Source organism: Anomaloglossus baeobatrachus, unplaced genomic scaffold, assembly GCF_048569485.1.
Source record: "Anomaloglossus baeobatrachus isolate aAnoBae1 unplaced genomic scaffold, aAnoBae1.hap1 Scaffold_109, whole genome shotgun sequence".
Lineage (NCBI taxonomy): Eukaryota > Metazoa > Chordata > Amphibia > Anura > Aromobatidae > Anomaloglossus > Anomaloglossus baeobatrachus.
The window spans coordinates 484,866-508,914 of NW_027441879.1; the positions used below are offsets into that span (position 1 = coordinate 484,866).

At 52.0% G+C, this 24,049-nt stretch overlaps 1 protein-coding gene and 1 long non-coding RNA gene across 2 annotated transcripts in view; one reads left to right on the forward strand and one right to left on the reverse strand.

Annotated features, from left to right (window-relative positions):
- Window positions 1-11,190, reverse strand: part of LOC142260464 (uncharacterized) — a 70,307-nt gene extending 59,117 nt beyond the window's left edge. Inside the window, exon 1 of the mRNA XM_075331935.1 lies at window positions 10,236-11,190. The gene's annotated coding sequence lies outside the window, so the exon portion shown is untranslated. The remainder of the gene's footprint in view (window positions 1-10,235) is intronic.
- A 1,646-nt stretch (window positions 11,191-12,836) lies between these two features.
- On the forward strand, window positions 12,837-21,387 carry LOC142260457 (uncharacterized). The gene is made up of 2 exons (XR_012728659.1): window positions 12,837-13,128; window positions 20,862-21,387. It is a non-coding gene; the product is annotated as an uncharacterized LOC142260457 (long non-coding RNA).
- Window positions 21,388-24,049: the final 2,662 nt, after the last annotated feature.

The window sequence follows — 24,049 nt, forward strand, 5'->3', positions numbered from 1 at the left end:
TATCCTACATAGTTTGGTGTCATCGGCAAAGACTGACACTGTACTATCAATCCCATCCACAAGGTCATTAATAAAGAGATTAAAAAGAATCGGTCCAAGCACTGATCCCTGCGGCACCCCACTGCTGACTATAGCCCATTTAGAGAATGTACCATTTATGACTACTCTTTGTTTCCTATCTTTTAGCCAATTCCTTACCCAGTTGCATATTGTGTCCCCTAGTCCTTGCTTCTGGAGCTTTAGTATAAGGCTATTATGTGGTACAATATCAAATGCCTTTGCAAAGTCCAAATAAATCACATCAGCTGCATTACCAATATCCAGGTTTGAACTTACCCCCTCATAGAACCCCAACAGGTTGGTTAGACACGACTTATCTTTCATGAATCCATGCTGTTTGTCAGTTATCATATTATTTTCTGCAATATATTTTTGCATGTCATCCCTTAAAATGCCCTCAAAAACTTTGCATACTACTGAGGTCAGGCTTACTGGACGGTAGTTGCCTGGATCTACCCTCTTACCTTTCTTAAATATCGGTACCACATCAGCAATCCTCCAATCCTGAGGCACCAACCCTGTTACAAGTGAGTCTAAAAAGATGAGATACAGCGGTCTGTCGATTACGGAGCTCAATTCCCTCAATATTCGTGGATGAATGCCATCTGGCCCTGGGGATTTGTCAATGTTTAATTTACTCAGACGTAGGCGCACTTCATCTTGTGTTAAATTAATTATATCGGGTGGTGAACTTTGATTTTTCACTTGTTGAATGATCCCTGGTACAGTCAATTCCTTGGTGAATACAGATGAGAAATACCTATTTAATATCTCAGTCTTTTGTTTGTCCTCTATAACTAACTTGTTATTATATTTTAAGGGGCCGATACTATCCTTTGTTTTTTTTTTGGCATTAATGTATTTCTAAAAGATTTTGGGATTTATTTTAATGTCATTGGCGATTTTTGTTTCAGTAGCTAATTTTGCTTGTTTGATTTCTTTTTTACATTTCCTATTGATATCTTTATACTTCTGAAATGCTATTTCTGTATTCTCAGCCTTTAAGATTTTAAATGCCCTTTGTTTTTGTTTTATTATACTTTGTACAGTCTTATTTATCCATAGTGGTTTCTTTTTATTCCTGGACATTTTATTACCAGAGGGTATACGTTTTTTACAGGACTCTAGCAGTATATCCTTAAACTTACCCCATTTATGTTCGGTATCCCCAGTTATTATGACTTTGTCCCAATCTACACATTTAAGCTCTTCCCTTAATTTGTTGAAGTCAGCTTTCCTAAAATTCCAGGTTTTAGCATTCCCCCTTTGAAATGTTCTATTGTTGTTTAGATTATCATCGATGGCGGCAGTTTGCCCGAGAAAATGACCAATGGATTGAGAAGCACGGATACCATGCTCAGGCAGCAGCATGGATCCGGACTTATGAATACCATTATCCCCTTATAAATGACCATGACGATGAGTATAGACTTAAGGTATTAGAGGAGAAATTTATTGATAAATTGTGTTCAGAAATGTTTCAAGGGCAAGATGAAAGTGTAGACAAATATCATGCTCGATGTGTTTCCATTTTTACAGATCATGGTTATGACTTAAAGGACTTTAAAGAAATAATGCTCTTTAAGGGTTAAGGGGGATCTTAGGAAAGAAATAGTAAAAACATGTGTAGAATATTCATATGTACCTCTTGAACAATCACTGCACATGATAAGAGCTATAGAGGATCAGATGATAAAAAGAAAACAAGAAGAAAAATTTATTTCACAAGAATATAGGAAAAAAGGATTGTGTTTGGAATGTGAACAGATAGAGTACATGAAAAGGGACTGTCCTCAGAAGAGAAGGAAGAAAAAGAAAGAGGACAGACACATGTGGCAATGATAATTTTATGCATGCAGTCATCGTGTATAATTTGATGTTTGTTGTAATAATGTCTTTAATTCAGTTAGATGAAGAGAAACTGACCTTGATGAGCAATAAGAGGCTGTAAAAGGTACCTGTATGTATTAGACAATATCCCCTGAGCAGAGAGCAGAATGGAAGCCATCACAAAACAGGTAGAAAATTATCTGAAGGTGGGAATTATAAGGTTATGCAGAATTGAAACACAACATTTACCCACTGACAAAAGGGAAAGCAATAAATCAGACAAAACAGTCCATTATGGAATGACGCTGGGAGCCTTCCTGGGATTGGTTAGTAGTGAATTGGCGATGTCATTCCTTCAGCGTCAAAGAAAATGCAGCCAACTATTTCATGTACTTGCAGCATGTAACAAGGACAGAACCCTAGCAGCAGACTCTAAAAGCAAAAGAGGGGTTTGAGATGCTGAGGAGTGACATTCTCTGTGGATTCATAATTCTCTCTGCACCGGCACTGGGAGATCTCTCATTTTATTTGTTTTGTTATAAATTAGGGAAAAACACCATCTAGTGGGTCATATATTTGAGTGGTGGTTGCCTGTGCAAAGAAAGCATGTTAATGTTAATTTGGTAACTCACCTTAGAAATACAGGCACCACACTCAGTATAGTAATTATTACTTCAAGTACTGACAAAATATTTATTAATGAACTGACTAGCAAGGTGTAAGGTAGCTCTACTCATAGTATTCAATCCAGCTACTTTGTTATTCGACACAGATGATAAATGAAGTTTAGAGACAATTGTTTTGAACAGATGGAGAACACTGTATATTTGTCCACTAAATGGTGGATAAATATACAAACAGGGGGGGAAAGGAGGTTATCTATTATATACTCTAGTAGTATAGTAGCGCTTCCCTTGTAATAGTCACTATGAAACATGTCTGTTAACTAGAATATGAAAATATAGTTGTTTTTTTTAGTATGGTCAAAATACGGAAGACCAATTAACTGTTCGGAGATAATGTTATAAGAGTGATATAATGACATGTTTTTAGTTTTATTTTTACAGATGATTGGTCGCTTCTGCACTGGAAATGCTACGGTTTACACAGCACGAGATAATTAAAATTTAAACCACTCCCTCCTTACCTATATTGGTACAGAAGGCAGTGATGATGAGGCCCTCTCTGAATGGGAAAAGCAGAACTGGGTAAGATGGTTAAAAATATAAGTGATAGGTTGTTTTTTGTTGAATGTCAACTGAAATGAAAAACTGTAGAATACGTATGAGCCCGGATGAAGGTTCTCCTGTTGTTGCTCTCCTGTTATTAAATAAGCCAGGTACAATGAAGATAAAGTCTAGACCTGAGCTAACAGTGATGGAGCCAAAAGAGATGCTTGCACAGGTGCAGTTAAAGAAACAATAACCGGGCCTAGAGTTGAGAGTTTTCCATCTTTCCCTGTACAGACCACCTTGGTGGCTCCTGTCACGTCCGTGACATCTGCCACTCCTTGTGTTCTTAAATCCCTACAGGTACAAGAAAATTCAACGAGGAGTGGAGATAGAGACGCAGGAAGCCCAGCTGACTGAGGTCTGTGGATACAGGGCGGTAATATTTTTCTGCTATAAGCTCTCTTCTTATTGATGGTCCAGGTAACCAATAGATTAATAAGGAATTCTCTGTGAAAAACAGATATCAGTGTGTGTCTTAAGAGACAAGGTATGGGTGACACCAGAATTTAGTCCAGATTTACCCAGACTTGTAAGATACATGCCCAAAATAATGTAAGAATGAAAACTGTATAGTCTCATAGAAATATACCCTGCATTGGCTCTTCCCATTTCAGAGACCGCAGATAGATTATAGCGATATACTATGGGCAGGTGTTATGCAAGTTTGTGCGTGTCTTGTAAATTTCTTTCCAGATTTGGTCAGAGGCAATCCAGTGCAGAAAATGATACGTTATTGCTAGAAAAGCACATGATAGAAATTGTATATAGAAAAATATTTATAAAAGATAAAAGTACTAAGTGTATATTTTTGTGTCTTTCCTAATAAACAGATTCTTCAGATTCAGTGGGATACAGTAATCAGACGTTCAATTTTTGTTATATAAATAATTGATTAAACATGTAATACCATGTAATAAACAGTTGGTTTCAGTTTCATTCCAGATCCTTCCAATCTGGCACACATGCTCTGAAGTCTGGGGGACTGGGTGACAATCTGGAAACATGTGAGGGAAAGCTTGGATCCACACCAAGTCCAACTTAGTACACCAACCTCAGTAGAAGTCCATGCATCCCACTGCAAGAGGGTTCACAAAGACTAAGGAAATGGCATTAGGGAAGTATTGTGTACTGCTTCTCTTTCTATATTTCGTTTGACACTGATACTTGTGCAAACCGCAGTGCAATACACATGCTTGCAACACAGTGATACTGACACAAGTTCTGATAAACAGACACAGAAGCATTTGTTTAGTACTCCATGGTATGCTCAGGCAGGAATGGTACTAACAGGTCCTTTGGGAGTAATGTTGGGAACAATGAGAAATGCCCAAATGATTCAAGAACTAGGAGATATTTTTGATAATGTGACTGATCTATTATTTGATGCAATAAATATAGAATCAGCCTACACAAAACAGCTCATCATCATTACCAATCAACACTCGATGGTACTTGATTATCTCACTGCTTCCAGTAGAGGTTTCTGTCAGGTGGTGGGACCTTCATGTTGTCACTTCATAAACCCTGAAGGACTAATGCAGGTTACACATGATATAGACCAAGCAGAGAGATTGAAAAAGGGATTTAAGCAGGTCAATGCATTGAGTGAACTGCCTTTTCCCTTATGGCTCTCCTGGTTGAACCCACTGAATTTATTCAAAGGGGTGGGTGGATGGATCACTGGGATAATACATTATGTGATTCAAGGAGCATTTATAATATTAGTAATTGCAGTATTGGTAAAATTGTTTGTAATGCTTGTGAAGAAAATTCTAGGAGCTAATTGTAACTGTTTTTCAGGAAAATACGAACTCAAAAAGGGAAAAGTTATTGATACTGAATCCCTCCAAACCCAAGTGATGATGGCTCTAACCACAAAACGATGCAGATGCATGATATGCAACAGGGAGACCCTAGTGGACTTGACAGACTGTACCTACTGTGGAAGTCCTGTGGAATTGATTGACCACGAGATGCAAGAAAATCAACACAAAGAGAACTTTAATACTGTGTAAACAACATACAGTGTGTGATATATAAACACACTACACGGATTACACAAATATATATATGACATTTATATAGTGAATAAACTGGTAATACATATATACATATATAGCCATGAATATATTCCCCTCTAGGATCAGTAGATAGGATGGGTATAGGGAAACGTAGGCCGATCCCACAAAGCACGTTTGAATGGCAGGACCCCATGATGCGCGTAGGGAAAGCCTAGTGTATTGTGAAGTAGGACAAGCCTCTGCGGTCTACCCTATAGGAAGGGACAGCTAAGATAGAACATAAATAATCAAAAGAGGGGAATTGTCAGAGAAGCCATTTTGTCCTGTTCACCATTTTGTACCATTTTGTCTGGTTATATAACTGCTTATATAACTGAGTATGAGTAATTGATGTTCTATTTCACATCTGCTATTTGCTATTGTGATAACTTGGTTTCCTAGAATTGTTATTCTCTTACAAATATGTACTTTTTTTTAGAATATGCTGTTTGTGTCCCAAAATCTGACTAATTCTGTTTCTTGTCCCAAAAATGTCTTATTGTTAAATGAGACTTGGCATAATACTTCTTATCACATCCTTTAAAACCTTTGCATCCTTTCAGCCCAATGCTATTCATTTCTATTATAAATATATCCGCTTATCCTTGAGACCCTATACTCCCTTATGTGTTTTTCTGTTCAAGTATTTCCTTGGAACATAATATTGGCTGTTCTTTGTTTATGTCCCAGAAGTATAACAAAGATATGATATTTGGTATCCACCTAAAATTGTGCAATTATATCACATGTCTCATATTATGTAACCAGCTTGTCTCATATTATGTAACCAGCTAAGAAGGGTATAAAAAGCCCGAGTAACCAATAATAAACAGTGTTAGATCGATTTTTAACAGATTACAGACGTGTTGTCTTGGTTTGTTGAAGCGTCACACTCAGAATCGGCCGATCCACCACAGCTACCTGAGAGGAAAAGAGGGCCCGGCTCTGACACCGCTTTCTTTTGGGGGTGCCTGCTTTCTTTTGGGGGTGCCTGCTTTCTTTGAGAAAAGTCCTGCTGTATTCTTTCTGAATAACGAGTACAATGCAAGTCAAGGGGAAATGCGAGTCATTTTCTGTTGCACTCAACAAAGAGGTCTGGGGGCCTGAGGAAAAGGATGAAATGGATGGGAAAGTGATGAAACTGGATGGGGAGAGCCTTGAGAATATGCCTGCATGCATTTCTGACGCACATATGGTTTCTGGGAATAAGGATGTCAGTTTTATGCCACTTTTACAGATGCACAACACCTAACCTAAATTGCACTTTACAGGCAAAAAAGTTAAGAAACAGTTTTTCCTGCATAATCACTTGTATATAAGGCTAAATAAACCGGAGGAAAAAAAAATATCTGTTTTAGCGTTTGTTCACACTTAGTGTTCTTTTGTTTTTTTTTTACTTTTACATTTGGGAGAGTTCTGACTTATACATTTTGTAGGTCCCACTGTCATCCATAATTTCTAGTTAGTTATTCCCCAGCACATTACAAGGCCAGCTAGAACGTACCCGTTAGTATGTAGATCTTTGGCCTGAGGGGCCTCAAGTGGTCCTGTAACATATACATTTTGGAGGGACTGCTGTTACTTATATAATTACTTATACATATTCCATAGAAGTTTACAATATGTCCATTGTGTACCCTCCTCCTCCTCAAGTTTCCTGGTCTGGAACGTAAACATGTGTGTAAGCCAGAAGATCGAGAGCAGATTCTATCTTGGATGGCAAGATAGATTCTCAAGCAGCAAGGATTTCTCAAGCAGCAACAAATTTTCCACAACCACAGTCTACTCTGAATACACAGAAGGCTAGCCCATCTAATTCTCAACCTGGTCCTCCTTTCTCCCCCCATCATCAGTCACAGGAGACATATGACCCCAAGCTTGGCCACTCTGAGGATCTGTTTTGGATCCTTTGGTTGGCTCTGGCCTCTCAGTGCAGCATTGAAGAGGGATGTGAGGAGGTGGCGTGAGTTGATGCGCAAGTATTTGAGGACCTACGGCCAGAAGAAAGCCAGTTTGAGGGACCTGATTTACTGTCTCCAGAGGTGGAGGTTGGTGAAGATAAGACACAGTTCAGTTGCCATCAGGTCAGCCTACAATCTCAACTGGGAAGGAGGATGAGATGGAAGACAAGGTGGTCGATGATGAGTCCACTGATCCGACCTGGACCGTTGACATGCATAGCCAGCACAGCAATACAGAGGAAGCTGGATATGTAGCAGCAACACAAGCACCAAGGGGTGGTGGTTTGCCCAGAGTGAGAACTAGGTCAACTGTTCTGAAGAGCACCCAACTGTGGCCCACGTCAGGGCAAGGGGCGTTCAGCTGCTGTCTGGACATTTTTTCTGAAAGTCCTTCAGAGAAAAACATTGTAATCTGTAGCATCTACCAGGGGTGTACATAGAAATCATGGGGCCCCATAGCAAAAGTCTGAATAGGGACCCCCCACCCAATAAAAAAAATACAATAAAATATTATCAAAATAAACAGCGCACATCTTGGGGGGGGGGACATACAAGTTACTGGAGGGACATATAAGTTACTGGGGGCCGGCATACAAGTTACTAGGTGCTTATATACACATTCTGAATTATTCTTTATTCTAGCCAGGCTCTACATCTACCAGTCCAGTAAGTAGACTATTACCGGGCGCGGATCCGTGTAAAGAGCACCAGTCTAGGCAGTGCTGTGCTCCAGTTTTGTGACTGTGTGCGTTGTGTCCATCGGAGTCTCTGCCAGGTGCAGACGCCGTGCTGAGCCGCCTGTGAGCAGTACAACCACCAATGCTGCCGCCTGCCTCCAAAGCTCCTCTCTCTGGTGGTATGTCAGCCAGGGGCACAAGCAAGTTGAGCCAGAGAGAGGAGCAACAGAGCAGGAGCAGCTTCTAGGACACTGCAGTGTACACGACGCACCGGCACTGAGCTGCAGATGCTGACAGTCGGACACTCAGCTTGGCTGGGAATAAGGGGCTGGCTGGCAAATTTTGGCCTGGGGGGCAAGCACAAACAGTGGCCCCTGATAAGTGACCTATACTTATTGGTTCTGATTCATTAAAAAGGTGGTCCAAAACTAAATTTTACTTTACTTCTAAATCTGTTATAATCCAATCTTTTTTCTAATATACGTTAATGAAAAATTCCCTCACTACTCTGCTTTATTGTTTTACTACTTCCTCTCTGATGACACTTTGAAAATCCCCAATGCACCCTGGGATACTCAAACGTCATTAAGGGGCAGAGACTCTGGTCAATCTGCAGCCTCTGCCCTCTTGCTGAAAAAAGCATCATCAGTGACCTAGATTTCAGGGGCTGGGCTAATCAGTGTTTTACTTTGCATGCACCAGCTGTCAATTCAAACAGATGTTCAGTAGAATTTTGTCACTGTGCACTATTCTTCTCAGTGCACAATGAAAGTGCACTCCTTCGCCGGCTCTGTTCAGAAGGGACGTCACTTGCGGGAATGGCGCTGGTCTCTGCTTGTTCGTTCTTTACTTACCATGTACACGGACAGTGCGGTCTGCTGCCAGCTTGTCACTTGTAATCAGAGCCGGCGAGGGAGTGCACTGCCATTGTGCACTGGGAAGAATTCTACACAGTTGCAAGATTCTACTGAGCATCCATTGTAACTGACAGCCGGCATATACTCAATAGAGCAGGGACTAGTTCAGGCCCTGAAATGGGCGTCACTAATGACAATTCATTTCAGGGAGGGGGCAGAGGCTGCAACAGTGACCGCCGCCTCTGCCCCCTGATTATGACTCGTTTAAGCTTCCTAACATTCACTTGGATTTTCAAACCAAAGCAGCCAAAGTAACAGTGACCGACGCTTGCTGAGTACTGCAGGGCTTGACACTCGCTGACCACCGCAGTGGCTGACACTCGCTGAGCACCGCAGCGCCTGCAAACAGTGGAATGCGCCGCAGCCAACAAACCAAAGAACTCCAGAGTAAACAGTAATAAAAAAATAGTCCCAGCAAGTGCCTCCCAGTAATTACTGATACATTTACTGCCGCCATAAAAATAATTAAATTATACAAATCTATAAATATCTACATTTCTTTTTAGTAATGCATCAGCAAAATCGTCATACAATTACCAGATAACACATTCTATATAGTGTTACTGAGCAGCACCTACCATACCAAAACCAATAATACTACTATACATTGCACAATAATGCCGCCACTCCATGACCAAATATTATCACCACAGAGTCTAAATACAGCTACCATCCAGTTAATAAGCAGAGCCCACTGCACCAAGACCAGTGGGCTCACACCACAAATCCCCTCAAAAAATCTGCAGTGTGTGAACTTGGCCTAATGTAGCGATGTCCTCCTTTATGCCCCTCACCACACACAATATAAATTTTTACATCTGTCTCCCCCCTATCATGGTAACGATTATGACCCTCTTTATAGCCTTAGGAGTTATAGTAAAACTCTGCATAGTACAGGCTACAGTGATGTCACAGCACAGGGGCAACACGCAGTGCTGTCACAGCACAGGGGCAACACGCAGTGCTGTCACAGCACAGGGGCAACACGCAGTGCTGTCACAGCACAGGGGCAACACGCAGTGCTGTCACAGCACAGGGGCAACACGCAGTGCTGTCACAGCACAGGGGCAACACGCAGTGCTGTCACAGCACAGGGGCAACACGCAGTGCTGTCACAGCACAGGGGCAACACGCAGTGCTGTCACAGCACAGGGGCAACACGCAGTGCTGTCACAGCACAGGGGCAACACGCAGTGCTGTCACAGCACAGGGGCAACACGCAGTGCTGTCACAGCACAGGGGCAACACGCAGTGCTGTCACAGTACAGGGAGAATACACACAGTGATGTCACAGCACAGGGGTAACACGCAGTGCTGTCACAGTACGAAGGTAGTGAACACAGTGATGTCACGGTGCAGGGAGAATACACACAGTGATGTCACGGTGCAGGGAGAATACACACAGTGATGTCACGGTGCAGGGAGAATACACACAGTGATGTCACGGTGCAGGGCAGTTTCTGTAGTGTTACAGGCATTTGTACATTATAATGCTCACCTGCTCCTGTGCTGTGAGAGATATTAGTGGCTCCCCTCTCTGCTGCTCTTCCTGTGGGTCTGGCTGTGTTCAGATCCTGTCCTGTGCTTTTCTTTCTGATTCTTCTCCTCTCTGTTTGCTGTGCTGATTCTACTGCTTCTGCCTTGTTGCTCTGCTCTGTTTTCTCTGCTCATTATGCTCTTTGCGTCTCCTGCTCTGTGTTTTTTATCTTGCAATCTCCCGTGCTGTCATGAACAAGCTCCGCCCCCTCTCCTGATTGGCTGTCCTCCTCCTGGCATCACTCACAGAGGCCGCGCGGTGTGCAGTGTCTGCATATCGATGATGCAGCAGCCTTCAGCTATTTGAACAGTGCGGGCCCCCAGCGGCTACAATCAGCTGCTTGGTGACCTCCCCGGGGCAGCCCGCTGGTGCTGGGAGGTATGCAAATGAGAACGCAGACACAGCGGGCAGCCGGGGCCAGGCCCCCTTCACGTCAGGGGCCCCATGGCAGTGGTGTGGTCTGCCTCTATTGGCGGTACGCCACTGCTTAGGGGCCCTACAAATGCTACATGGGGCCCGCAATCTATATCAGTCAAATTTGCTTTCCAAAATTAAAATATTGCTCCTTCTGTTCCGGCTCCTCCCATTTGTCCAAACAGAGGTTTCTGTCCACATTTGCGGTATCACTGCGCTCATAAGAAAGTGGGGAACAAACCGTGGGGTCACATTTTTGGCGTTACCTCTCGAAACCTGTCAGAGTGACACTGGTCAAAATTGCAAAAAAATGGCCGAGTCATGAAGTACAAAACTGGCTCCGTCCTTAAGGGGTTAAACTGAATGTAAATGAGCCGGTCAGGAGTAGCGGGAAACTGGTTAAAGTTGAAAACAGTTGAGAAATGAAGGGGTTAATGATAATTCTGACCCCAAAATAATAGAGCCCCTGCACCTACCTCCACCTGCAGAGCCGCACACTAGATATATAATACCCTGCACCTACCTCCACCTGCAGAGCCGCACACTAGATATATAATACCCTGCACCTACCTCCACCTGCAGAGCCGCACACTAGATATATAATACCCTGCACCTACCTCCTCCTGCAGAGCCGCACACTAGATATATAATACCCTGCACCTACCTCCACCTGCAGAGCCGCGCACTAGATATATAATACCCTGCACCTACCTCCACCTGCAGAGCCGCGCACTAGATATATAATACCCTGCACCTACCTCCACCTGCAGAGCCGCACACTAGATATATAATACCCTGCACCTACCTCCACCTGCAGAGCCGCACACTAGATATATAATACCCTGCACCTACCTCCACCTGCAGAGCCGCACACTAGATATATAATACCCTGCACCTACCTCCACCTGCAGAGCCGCACACTAGATATATAATACCCTGCACCTACCTCCACCTGCAGAGCCGCACACTAGATATATAATACCCTGCACCTACCTCCACCTGCAGAGCCGCACACTAGATATATAATACCCTGCACCTACCTCCACCTGCAGAGCCGCACACTAGATATATAATACCCTGCACCTACCTCCACCTGCAGAGCCGCACACTAGATATATAATACCCTGCACCTACCTCCACCTGCAGAGCCGCACACTAGATATATAATACCCTGCACCTACCTCCACCTGCAGAGCCGCACACTAGATATATAATACCCTGCACCTACCTCCACCTGCAGAGCCGCACACTAGATATATAATACCCTGCACCTACCTCCACCTGCAGAGCCGCACACTAGATATATAATACCCTGCACCTACCTCCACCTGCAGAGCCGCACACTAGATATATAATACCCTGCACCTACCTCCACCTGCAGAGCCGCACACTAGATATATAATACCCTGCACCTACCTCCACCTGCAGAGCCGCACACTAGATATATAATACCCTGCACCTACCTCCACCTGCAGAGCCGCACACTAGATATATAATACCCTGCACCTACCTCCACCTGCAGAGCCGCACACTAGATATATAATACCCTGCACCTACCTCCACCTGCAGAGCCGCACACTAGATATATAATACCCTGCACCTACCTCCACCTGCAGAGCCGCACACTAGATATATAATACCCTGCACCTACCTCCACCTGCAGAGCCGCACACTAGATATATAATACCCTGCCCCTACCTCCACCTGCAGAGCCGCACACTAGATATATAATATCCTGCACCTACCTCCACCTGCAGAGCCGCACACCAGATATATAATACCCTGCACCTTCCTCCACCTGCAGAGCCGCACACTAGATATATAATACCCTGCACCTACCTCCACCTGCAGAGCCGCACACTAGATATATAATACCCTGCACCTACCTCCACCTGCAGAGCCGCACACTAGATATATAATACCCTGCACCTACCTCCACCTGCAGAGCCGCACACTAGATATATAATACCCTGCACCTACCTCCACCTGCAGAGCCGCGCACTAGATATATAATAACCTGCACCTACCTCCACCTGCAGAGCCGCACACTAGATATATAATACCCTGCACCTACCTCCTCCTGCAGAGCCGCACACTAGATATATAATACCCTGCACCTACCTCCACCTGCAGAGCCACACACTAGGGTAGAGGCTAGATCGGAGTTGATTTTTTGAGGTGGGAGGAGTGATTTCATGAAATCATGATGTCACCGGAAAAGGCGGGGCTTTCTCAGTGCCGTGCAGATCTGTGGGCGGAAGCAGCACTTCTCGTGCTCCTCTGTGCAGAGCGGACGGATCCTGACCCTGAGGTGGAGAAGAGTCAGCGTTTCCTCATTAGTTATAGCTCTGGGGTCTCAGCTTGGATGTTGGGGGCACAGAGCAGTGTCTCCTGTCTGTGTTGGGGGCTGCAGCTCGTGTATGTCTCAGGCTTCAATAAGGTAAGTGTCTTATGGGGGGTTACACGGAGCAGGGGATGATACTGTACGTTTGGGGGGGCTCGCACTGGCCGGGGGGATGACTCTGTACGTTTGGGGGGGCTTGCACTGGCCGGGGTGCGACGCTGCACGTTTGGGGGGATGGCACTGGCCGGGGGGCGACGCTGCACGTTTGGGGAGGCTCGCACTGGCCGGGGGGGATGATGCTGCACGTTTGGGGGGCTCGCACTGGCCGGGGGGATGATGCTGCACGTTTGGGGAGGCTCGCACTGGCCGGGGGGATGATGCTGCACGTTTGGGGGGGCTCGCACTGGCCGGGGGGCGACGCACGTTTGGGGGGCTCGCACTGGCCGGGGGGCGACGCTGCACGTTTGGGGGGATGGCACTGGCCGGGTTGGTGACGCTGCACGTTTGGGGGGGCTCGCACTGGCCGGGGGGCTCGCACTGGCCGGGGGGCGACGCTGCACGTTGGGGGGGCTCGCACTGGCCGGGGGGCGACGCTGCACGTTTGGGGGGATGGCACTGGCCGGGTTGGTGACGCTGCACGTTTGGGGGGGCTCGCACTGGCCGGGGGGCTCGCACTGGCCGGGGGGCGACGCTGCACGTTGGGGGGCTCGCACTGGCCGGGGGGCGACGCTGCACGTTTGGGGGGGCTCGCACTGGCCGCGGTGCGACGCTGCACGTTTGGGGGGCTCGCACTGGCCGTGGGGCGACGCTGCACGTTTGGGGGGATGGCACTGGCCGGGTTGGTGACGCTGCACGTTTGGTGGGGCTCGCACTGGCCGGGGGGCGACGCTGCACGTTTGGGGGGCTCGCACTGGCCGGGGGGATGATGCTGTACGTTTGGGAGGGCTCGCACTGGCCGGGGGGCGACGCTGCACGTTTGGGGGGGCTCACACTGGCCAGGGGGATGATGCTGTATGTTTGGGGGGGCTCGCACTGGCCGGGTGGATGACGCTGCACGTTTGGGGGGGATGGCACTGGCCGGGGGGCGACGCTGCACGTTTGGGGGGGATGGCACTGGCCGGGGGGCGACGCTGCACGTTTGGGGGGGATGGCACTGGCCGGGGGGCGACGCTGCACGTTTGGGGTGGCTCGCACTGGCCGGGGGGGGGACGCTGCACGTTTGGGGGGGCTCGCACTGGCCGGGGGGATGATGCTGTACGTTTGGGGGGGCTCGCACTGGCCGGGGGGATGACGCTGCACGTTTGGGGGGGCCCGCACTGCCCGGGGGGATGACGCTGCACGTTTGGGGAGGCTCGCACTGGCCGGGGGGATGATGCTGCACGTTTGGGGGGCTCGCACTGGCCGGGGGGATGATGCTGCACGTTTGGGGAGGCTCGCACTGGCCGGGGGGATGATGCTGCACGTTTGGGGGGGCTCGCACTGGCCGGGGGGCGACGCTGCACGTTTGGGGGGATGGCACTGGCCGGGTTGGTGACGCTGCACGTTTGGTGGGGCTCGCACTGGCCGGGGGGCGACGCTGCACGTTTGGGGGGCTCGCACTGGCCGGGGGGATGATGCTGTACGTTTGGGAGGGCTCACACTGGCCGGGGGGCGACGCTGCACGTTTGGGGGGGCTCACACTGGCCGGGGGGATGATGCTGTATGTTTGGGGGGACTCGCACTGGCCGGGTGGATGACGCTGCACGTTTGGGGGGGATGGCACTGGCCGGGGGGCGACACTGCACGTTTGGGGGGGATGGCACTGGCCGGGGGGCGACGCTGCACGTTTGGGGGGGATGGCACTGGCCGGGGGGCGACGCTGCACGTTTGGGGTGGCTCGCACTGGCCGGGGGGGGGACGCTGCACGTTTGGGGGGGGCTCGCACTGGCCGGGGGGATGATGCTGTACGTTTGGGGGGGCCCGCACTGCCCGGGGGGATGACGCTGCATGTTTGGGGGGGCTCGCACTGGCCGAGGGGATGATGCTGTACGTTTGGGGGGGCTCGCACTGGCCGGGGAGATGACGCTGTGCGTTTGGGGGGCTTGCAGGGGGCGACACATGTTTGGGGGGCTCGCACTGGCCAGGGGGTTACGCTGCATGTTTGGGGGGCTCGCACTGGCCAGGGGGTTACGCTGCATGTTTGGGGGGCTCGCACTGGCCGGGGGGTTACGCTGCATGTTTGGGGGGCTCGCACTGGCCGGGGGGTGAGGCTGCATGTTTGGGGGGCTCGCACTGGCCGGGGGGTGAGGCTGCATGTTTGGGGGGCTCGCACTGGCCGGGGGGTGAGGCTGCATGTTTGGGGGGCTCGCACTGGCCGGGGGGTGAGGCTGCATGTTTGGGGGGCTCGCACTGGCCGGGGGGTGAGGCTGCATGTTTGGGGGGCTCGCACTGGCCGGGGGGTGAGGCTGCATGTTTGGGGGGCTCGCACTGGCCGGGGGGTGAGGCTGCATGTTTGGGGGGCTCGCACTGGCCGGGGGGTGAGGCTGCATGTTTGGGGGGCTCGCACTGGCCGGGGGGTGAGGCTGCATGTTTGGGGGGCTCGCACTGGCCGGGGGGTGAGGCTGCATGTTTGGGGGGCTCGCACTGGCCGGGGGGTGAGGCTGCATGTTTGGGGGGCTCGCACTGGCCGGGGGGTGAGGCTGCATGTTTGGGGGGCTCGCACTGGCCGGGGGGTGAGGCTGCATGTTTGGGGGGCTCGCACTGGCCGGGGGGTGAGGCTGCATGTTTGGGGGGCTCGCACTGGCCGGGGGGTGAGGCTGCATGTTTGGGGGGCTCGCACTGGCCGGGGGGTGAGGCTGCATGTTTGGGGGGCTCGCACTGGCCGGGGGGTGAGGCTGCATGTTTGGGGGGCTCGCACTGGCCGGGGGGTGAGGCTGCATGTTTGGGGGGCTCGCACTGGCCGGGGGGTGAGGCTGCATGTTTGGGGGGCTCGCACTGGCCGGGGGGTGAGGCTGCATATTTGGGGGGCTCGCACTGGCCAGGGGGGAGGCTGCATGTTTGGGGGCTCGCACTGGCCAGGGGGGGAGGCTGCATGTTTGGGGGGCTCGCACTGGCCAGGGGGGGAGGCTGCATGTTTGGGGGGGCTCGCACTGGCCGGGGGGATGATGCTGTACGTTTGGGGGGGCTCGCACTGGCCGGGGAGATGACGCTGTACGTTTGAGGGGCTTGCAGGGGGCGACACATGTTTGGGGGGCTCGCACTGGCCAGGGGGTTACGCTGCATGTTTGGGGGGCTCGCACTGGCCAGGGGGTTACGCTGCATATTTGGGGGGCTCGCACTGGCCAGGGGGTTACGCTGCATGTTTGGGGGGCTCGCACTGGCCAGGGGGTTACGCTGCATGTTTGGGGGGCTCGCACTGGCCAGGGGGTTACGCTGCATGTTTGGGGGGCTCGCACTGGCCAGGGGGTTACGCTGCATGTTTGGGGGGCTCGCACTGGCCAGGGGGTTACGCTGCATGTTTGGGGGGCTCGCACTGGCCAGGGGGTTACGCTTCACGTTTGGGAGGGGGAGGAGGGGGGGCTGGCACTGGGCAGGGGGCGACGCTTCACGTTTGGGGGGGCTGGCACTGGGCAGGGGGCGACGCTGCACGTTTGGGGGGCTGGCAGGGGGCGACGCTGCACGTTTGGGGGGGCTGGCACTGGGCAGGGGGCGACGCTGCACGCTTGGGGGGGCTCGCACTGGCCGGGGGGCGACGTTGCACGTTTGCGGGGCTCGCAGTGGCCAGGGGGTGACGCTGCACGTTTGGGGGGCTCGCAGTGGCCAGGGGGTGACGCTGCACGTTTGGGGGGCTCGCAGTGGCCAGGGGTTGACGCTGCACGTTTGGGGGGCTCGCAGTGGCCAGGGGGTGACGCTGCACGTCTGGGGGGCTCGCAGTGGCCAGGGGGTGACGCTGCATGTTTGGGGGGCTCGCAGTGGCTAGGGGGTGACGCTGCATGTTTGGGGGAATCGCAGTGGCCAGGGGGTGACGCTGCATGTTTAAGGGGGGGGGGGGCTCGAGGGCGACGCTGCACGTGTGGGGGGTTCTCGCTGGGCAGTGGTGCGTGTTGTTGTGGGCTCTCGCGGGGCAGTGGTGCGTGTTGTTGTGCGCTCTCGCGGGGCATTGGTGCGTGTTGTTGTGGGCTCTTGCGGGGCAGTGGTGCGTGTTGTGGGGGCTCTCGCGGGGCAGTGGTGCGTGTTGTGGGGGCTCTCGCGGGGCAGTGGTGCGTGTTGTGGGGGCTCTCGCGGGGCAGTGGTGCGTGTTGTGGGGGCTCTCGCGGGGCAGTGGTGCGTGTTGTGGGGGCTCTCGCGGGGCAGTGGTGCGTGTTGTGGGGGCTCTCGCGGGGCAGTGGTGCGTGTTGTGGGGGCTCTCGCGGGGCAGTGGTGCGTGTTGTGGGGGCTCTCGCGGGGCAGTGGTGCGTGTTGTGGGGGGCTCTCGCGGGGCAGTGGTGCGTGTTGTGGGGGCTCTCGCGGGGCAGTGGTGCGTGTTGTGGGGGCTCTCGCGGGGCAGTGGTGCGTGTTGTGGGGGCTCTCGCGGGGCAGTGGTGCGTGTTGTGGGGGCTCTCGCGGGGCAGTGGTGCGTGTTGTGGGGGCTCTCGCGGGGCAGTGGTGCGTGTTGTGGGGGCTCTCGCGGGGCAGTGGTGCGTGTTGTGGGGGCTCTCGCGGGGCAGTGGTGCGTGTTGTGGGGGCTCTCGCGGGGCAGTGGTGCGTGTTGTGGGGGCTCTCGCGGGGCAGTGGTGCGTGTTGTGGGGGCTCTCGCGGGGCAGTGGTGCGTGTTGTGGGGGCTCTCGCGGGGCAGTGGTGCGTGTTGTGGGGGCTCTCGCGGGGCAGTGGTGCGTGTTGTGGGGGCTCTCGCGGGGCAGTGGTGCGTGTTGTGGGGGCTCTCGCGGGGCAGTGGTGCGTGTTGTGGGGGCTCTCGCGGGGCAGTGGTGCGTGTTGTGGGGGCTCTCGCGGGGCAGTGGTGCGTGTTGTGGGGGCTCTCGCGGGGCAGTGGTGCGTGTTGTGGGGGCTCTCGCGGGGCAGTGGTGCGTGTTGTGGGGGCTCTCGCGGGGCAGTGGTGCGTGTTGTGGGGGCTCTCTCCCTGCGAGACCCCCCGACGTGCAGCCTCTCTCTCCCTGCGAGACCCCCCGACGTGCAGCCTCTCTCTCCCTGCGAGACCCCCCGACGTGCAGCCTCTCTCTCCCTGCGAGACCCCCCGACGTGCAGCCTCTCTCTCCCTGCGAGACCCCCCGACGTGCAGCCTCTCTCTCCCTGCGAGACCCCCCGACGTGCAGCCTCTCTCTCCCTGCGAGACCCCCCGACGTGCAGCCTCTCTCTCCCTGCGAGACCCCCCGACGTGCAGCCTCTCTCTCCCTGCGAGACCCCCCGACGTGCAGCCTCTCTCTCCCTGCGAGACCCCCCGACGTGCAGCCTCTCTCTCCCTGCGAGACCCCCCGACGTGCAGCCTCTCTCTCCCTGCGAGACCCCCCGACGTGCAGCCTCTCTCTCCCTGCGAGACCCCCCGACGTGCAGCCTCTCTCTCCCTGCGAGACCCCCCGACGTGCAGCCTCTCTCTCCCTGCGAGACCCCCCGACGTGCAGCCTCTCTCTCCCTGCGAGACCCCCCGCGTGCAGCCTCTCTCTCCCTGCGAGACCCCCCGACGTGCAGCCTCTCTCTCCCTGCGAGACCCCCCCACGTGCAGCCTCTCTCTCCCTGCGAGACCCCCCGACGTGCAGCCTCTCTCTCCCTGCGAGACCCCCCCACGTTGCAGCCTCTCTCTCCCTGCGAGACCCCCCGACGTGCAGCCTCTCTCTCCCTGCGAGACCCCCCCGACGTGCAGCCTCTCTCTCCCTGCGAGACCCCCCGACGTGCAGCCTCTCTCTTGGGGGCCGGCACTGGGCAGGGGGTGACGCTGCACGTTTGGTGGGGGCAAAGGGGGCCCTGTGTGTGGTGTGGGGCCTGTGTGTGTGTGGGGCCGTGTGTGTGTGTGTGGGGCCGTGTGTGTGTGTGTGGGGCCGTGTGTGTGTGTGTGGGGCCGTGTGTGTGTGTGTGGGGCCGTGTGTGTGTGTGTGGGGCCGTGTGTGTGTGTGTGGGGCCGTGTGTGTGTGTGTGGGGCCGTGTGTGTGTGTGGGGCGTGTGTGTGGGGCCGTGTGTGTGTGTGTGTGGGGCCGTGTGTGTGTGTGTGTGGGGCCGTGTGTGTGTGTGTGTGGGGCCGTGTGTGTGTGTGTGTGGGGCCGTGTGTGTGTGTGTGGGGCCGTGTGTGTGTGTGTGTGTGTGGGGCCGTGTGTGTGTGTGTGTGTGTGGGGCCGTGTGTGTGTGTGGGGCCGTGTGTGTGTGTGTGTGGGGCCGTGTGTGTGTGTGTGTGGGGCCGTGTGTGTGTGTGTGTGGGGCCGTGTGTGTGTGTGTGTGTGGGGCCGTGTGTGTGTGTGTGTGGGGCCGTGTGTGTGTGTGTGTGGGGCCGTGTGTGTGTGTGGGGCGTGTGTGTGTGTGTGGGGCCGTGTGTGTGTGTGTGTGGGGCCGTGTGTGTGTGTGTGTGTGTGTGGGGCCGTGTGTGTGTGTGTGTGTGTGGGGCCGTGTGTGTGTGTGGGGCCGTGTGTGTGTGTGGGGCCGTGTGTGTGTGTGGGGCCGTGTGTGTGTGTGGGGCCGTGTGTGTGTGTGGGGCCGTGTGTGTGTGTGTTGGGTGGGGCTCGCAGGGAGAGAGGCTGCACGTTGGGTGGGGGGGAGCTTGCAGGGGGGGAGAGGCTGCACGTTGGGGGGGGGGAGGATGCAGGGGGAGAGAGGCTGCACGTTGGGGGGGGGGGGAGCTTGCAGGGGGGAAGAGGCTGCACGTTGGGGGGGGGGAGCTTGCAGGGGGGGAAGAGGCTGCACGTTGGGGGGGGGAGCTTGCAGGGGGAGAGAGGCTGCACGTTGGGGGGGGAGCTTGCAGGGGGAGAGAGGCTGCACGTTGGGGGGGGGGAGCTTGCAGGGGGGAAGAGGCTGCACGTTGGGGGGGGGGAGGATGCAGGGGGAGAGAGGCTGCACGTTGGGGGGGGAGCTTGGGGGGGGAGCTTGCAGGGGGAGAGAGGCTGCACGTTGGGGGGGGGGAGCTTGCAGGGGGAAAGAGGCTGCACGTTGGGGGGGGGAGCTTGCAGGGGGAGAGAGGCTGCACGTTGGGGGGGGGGGGGAGCTTGCAGGGGGAAAGAGGCTGCACGTTGGGGGGGGGAGCTTGCAGGGGGAAAGAGGCTGCACGTTGGGGGGGGGAGCTTGCAGGGGGAAAGAGGCTGCACGTTGGGGGGGGAGCTTGCAGGGGGAAAGAGGCTGCACGTTGGGGGGGGAGCTTGCAGGGGGAGAGAGGCTGCACGTTGGGGGGGGAAGCTTGCAGGGGGGAAGAGGCTGCACGTTGGGGGGGGGAGGATGCAGGGGGAGAGAGGCTGCACGTTGGGGGGGGGGGAGCTTGCAGGGGGGAAGAGGCTGCACGTTGGGGGGGGGGAGCTTGCAGGGGGGAAGAGGCTGCACGTTGGGGGGGGGGGGGAGCTTGCAGGGGGAAAGAGGCTGCATGTTGGGGTGGAGCTTGCAGGGGGAGAGAGGCTGCATGTTGGGGGGGGAGCTTGCAGGGGGAAAGAGGCTGCACTTTGGGGGGGGGAGCTTGCAGGAGGAGAGAGGCTGCACGTTGGGGGGGGGGAGCTTGCAGGGGGAGAGAGGCTGCACTTTGGGGGGAGAGAGGCTACACGTTGGGGGGGGGGGGAGCTTGCAGGGGGAGAGAGGCTGCACGTGGGGGGCTCGTGCTGGGCAGGGGGCCGTGTTGCACTTTGTGGGAGGTGTGCTATTAATCTTCTCCCTTTGTTTTTCTAACACAGTTTGTGACTACTGGCATCTGGGTGTAATTGCCCCCCGTCGTCCCACCTTAGAGACTGAGAGAACAGTGTGGTCTAATGCACATCACACCTCCTGTGTCCTCCAATGTATTCAGCAAGAGGATTTTTATGGTAAATGGAGAAATACAATTTTTACACCTAAAACGCACGGGACTCCGATACAAAAGATTTTTTTTCTTTCATTGTTGCCAATGTCCAACATGGCTGTATTCTACGTATTAATTTGTAAAGTTGATTGTTACAGTGTATATTTGTATCCCCGACCTTCTGTCTCCTCCCCATTACCCTGTAGACTGTGAGCCCCTGAGGGCAGGGTCCGCTCCCCTCTGTACCAGTCTGTCAAGATTGGTTTATTCACTGTAATTTATATCTGTATTTTGGGTGTAACCCATTCCCATGTACAGCATGGAATAAATGTTCTCTATAAAAATAAAACTGTAAATATATTTCTCCTTCTGTTTTTTTTTTAAATTGATATACTTATTTTAATAAAACTGTTCTAGAAGTTTGGGCTGAATGTTCATTTCTATAATGATAAAGCTCGGTGTGACATTAGTGAGCAGTCACTGCCGGTCGGGCTGCGGTCACAGTGTTGTAGGTAGTTTCCAAAACATCTCAGTCCTCACATGTAGACCCACAGTAAACTGATCAGATCTCGCTGACAATTTATTTTCTGTCTTTAGCAGCGCCTGATCCTCTTATGCCCCCCATTTATTAGGCCCCAGTCCTGTTTCACCGTGTTTCCCTCCTTTGGTGGCAACATAACTCCATGAGGCTCACACCGCCTGATTCCGGTCATATGGGGCGAAACGTTTTTTTTTTTTTTCTTTAAATTTAAAGGGACGTAAGTTGCTTTTTGCTGAGCGTCTGAAGCTGTTGCCACCGCTGTTCCATAGGACGGGCTCTGGCAGAGGTGACACTACATATTTTACAGAGGGGTAACAATACTTCTTAGAAATTTTGAGAAGTATTTTTAGCCGCTGAGGAGAACATCATAATTTGCAGCAACTCAAAATGATAGTACATACAGTAGATGGGTATCTATAAGGCCCCTTTCAGATGTCCGTGTTTAAACAGGTGCAAGCCACACGTACCAGTATGGTTGTCCGTGTGGTACCGGTAAAAAAAAGTAAGATACTGAAATGAATGTTTTGGTTTTGGTTTTTTTTTGTTTAATGTGGAAAGCCTGAAAAATTAAAGATATAGGAAGATAAATAGAGCTTATAGAATAGTGTTCTAGAGATAGTTAGCTTGACCAGCATTTTTACACCATTTTTATTTTTTAATTTAAAAAAAAAAGTGGGGTCCCCCCAACTTTCATATCCAGCACAGGAACAGCAGCAGCTGTAGGCTGAAATCCTCAGCTCTTTGCAGTACCTTGGCTGGTTATGAAAAATAGAGGGGATCCCACGCTTATTTTTTACATTTTTAGATTAAAAAAAATTACGTGTGGTCCCCTCTATTTTTACTAAAAAAACAGCCATGGTACAGCAGACAACTGGGGGATGATATTCTTAGGGTGGAAAGGGCCATGGTTATTTGGCCCTTTCCAGCCTAACAATAGCATCCCACAGACGCCCGAGAAGTGGCACATCAATTAGATGCAGCAATTGTGGTGCTGGACCTGGCTCTTCCCATTGCTTTGGTGCAATGGCAAACTGGGTAATATTTGTAGGGTTGATGCCAGCTCCAGCATACACCCCTACTACTAATCCAGTAGATGAAAGGAGAATAACAAACTTTATTTGAACAAAAAACCTTCGACTCAGACCTCATTCACCAATTTATTTGATTTTTATAAAAAAAAAACCGTTGTACCGTAATCTATGGTGAGGTCCCACGACATTTCCCAAAAGCAAACCTGGAAAGACATAAAAGAGAAAATCATTCAATAAATAAAGACAAAAGACATCCTCTTTTCCAATTTATTTTTCTATCAAAGCCCTAATCCTGGTCTGCCGAAAGCCAATTGGGGGCGGTCACATCAATCCTATACTGCTGTCACACTCAATGGAGAACCGGACATTCCTCAATGTTTGTGAGAGTACACACACACACACACACACACACACACACACACACACACTCACTCACTCACACTCACACACTCTGCTGTGGATGCTTCTGTTTGATGACCTTCATCTCATAAGGTGAGCTCAGGTTATTCAGGTCAGCAGTATGTGTGCGGGCGCGGCAGTGATGTCACAGGTTAATCAGAGTTCACAATGAACTCAGATGACATCCTGATGACACCCGCGCTACTGTGGGTGTCGCGGCAGTAACGTCATGGGTTCATCGGAGTTCTCAATGAACTTTGAAGAACCCGTGAAGTCACTGTCGCTACACCCGCGGTGGCGTAGGCGTTGTCAGGATATCAGAGTTCCTTGGATACTCACCTGTCCCCAGCGATGCTGTCCCTGGCACTGATGTCTATGGTGCTGCTGCTTCCAGGTCCTCCGTTGAGTGCATATTCATTGAGTATAATGAGCGGGGATCGGAAGCAAGTGACAGCAGGGCTGGAGACAAGTAAGTATAAAAATTCATTTTATTTCAGAGACACGTGTTTTCTCTGGTTCTTGTCACACGGATCACATCAGTGTGACACCCGTGCTGCCTGAGAAAAAAAACAATGTCTGCGTGCAGGGAAATGTGGGGCAACACGGTCCATGTAAAAACATGCATGTGTGAGGAACACTATAGAATAACATGAGTACGTGTGGCATCCGTGTTAAAAATGGATGTCACACATACCTGAAACATGGATAAAAATTCCCCGTTTTCCCAATCGGTGCGGGTTCCAGTGATCGGACACTGATCAGCAGGTGATCACCTTGCCCATGGATAGGTGATAACTTGTTTTCACTAAACAATCCCTTTTAAGGCGTGTAAACATTTCCTGCAATCATTTGGCCGTCAGCTCTCTCTTGACTATCACATACAGGAGTGCTCGGCCAAATGTTCTTGTGTTCTCTCTCTGAGAGCTGATGTCGCCTCCTCTGGGGGTGGATTATCTTTCAAGAGATCAAAAGCATCAACAAGTGGAATTCAAACACGCCGGTTCCTTCCCTCCCTTTAAGCTGGGTTCACACTAAGCGACAACGACGTCGCTGTTACGTCACTATTTTCTGTGACGTAACAGCGACCTTGTAAGTCGCTGTTATGATCGCTGC